We start from the raw sequence: 1,413 nt of genomic DNA, 5'->3' as shown, positions 1-1,413 counted from the left end.
TTTTGCATGTCTAGAAGGTTACAAAGAGATTTGTTACCTTTTGACCGTGAAATCGAAAGAACCTTGACGAATAATAGGAGACTTGTTAGGAGGAATTTGGGAGGTGTTGGTGAAGTTGTTCAACCCACTAGTGAGTTTGTCAATCCTTTCGCAATAGAAGGAGAAGAAAACCCATTAAACAATACCACACAAAATCCACCTACAATGCCTAAATTCTCGTCACACTCTATACCCACCGAGGAGGATCTACCAAATGGTACTCCTACCCCACAACATCTTACCGGAAACTTTATTGCCAAGTCCGCCTTCATTCAACTAGTTGAGAGGAGCCAATTCGGGGGTATGCCTAGTGAGGACCCTCATTCTCATATGGAAACATTTTGTGATTATTGTGAAGCTATCTCTCAAACGGGCGTGACTCAAGACCAAATAAGATGGGTCTTATTTCCTTTTTCATTAATCGGCACCGCAAAGCAATGGTTGAAGGGCCTTGATAAGGCCACCCTTGGAATAGATTCTTGGAAGAAGCTAGCTCTAGCTTTTTACAAAAAATTCTACCCACCAGAGAAGACCAATATGCTAAGAGCTCAAATTACGGGTTTTAAGCAAAGGGATGAAGAATCTTTGTATGAAGCTTGGGAGCGGTTCAAAGGTATTTGTCGCTCATGTCCTCACCATGGACTTAGCGAATGGTTTTTACTGCAACAATTTTGGAATGGTTTATATGAAGATTCAAGGAACATTCTCAATATGGGATCAAATGGAATGTTCACCGAAGTTGATGACAATCAAACATGGAACAAGATTGAGGAAATGGCGGTCCATAATTCGCAATATAGTAGGCCTCGCAAGGCTACTAGAGGAGGAAAGTATGAAGTGGACACCGTTACTCAATTGGGTGCTCAACTTAGTGCTCACATTGACACAATCAACTTGAAGTTTGAACAAGCTATGGCTAGACTTGAGGAAAGCTCAAAATCAACAAAGCATCATGTTAATGCCATGACGGCATCCTCATCAATCCCAAGCGGGATATGTGAGAATTGTGGAACCTTGGGTCATGACTCAAGTGAGTGTAGGGGAACAACCGAGCAAGTCAATGCTTTCCAAGCTTACAAAAGTGGTACCCCTTATTCAAATTTTTACAATGAAAACACCAAGTTCCATCCAAATCTCTCATACAAAAGCCAAAATGTCCAAAACCCTCAAACAACATACACTCCACCACCCATGAGAAATCAAAATCAAAGACCCTTTTTCAATCAAAACCAAGGTTACCAAAATCAAAATCCATACAATCACCACAATGACCAAAGTTTTGATGTCCAAAAAGCGGTCCTCCAAATGCAAAAGAATCAACAAGAATTTTTCACCCAAATGCAAAAAGATAGCCAAGCAAAAGACACCACCATC

The 1,413-nt window shown here is 40.8% G+C and overlaps 1 non-coding gene across 1 annotated transcript; it reads right to left on the bottom strand.

Annotated features, from left to right (window-relative positions):
- Positions 1-576: 576 nt before the first annotated feature.
- On the bottom strand, positions 577-683 carry LOC141658002 (small nucleolar RNA R71). Its single transcript, XR_012548914.1, has one exon. It is a non-coding gene; the product is annotated as a small nucleolar RNA R71 (small nucleolar RNA).
- Positions 684-1,413: the final 730 nt, after the last annotated feature.

This window comes from Silene latifolia, chromosome 5, assembly GCF_048544455.1.
Source record: "Silene latifolia isolate original U9 population chromosome 5, ASM4854445v1, whole genome shotgun sequence".
In the NCBI taxonomy this organism is placed as follows: Eukaryota; Viridiplantae; Streptophyta; class Magnoliopsida; order Caryophyllales; family Caryophyllaceae; genus Silene; species Silene latifolia.
The sequence above is the reverse complement of the archived record's forward strand: the minus strand, read 5'-3'. Positions and strand labels throughout refer to the sequence as shown.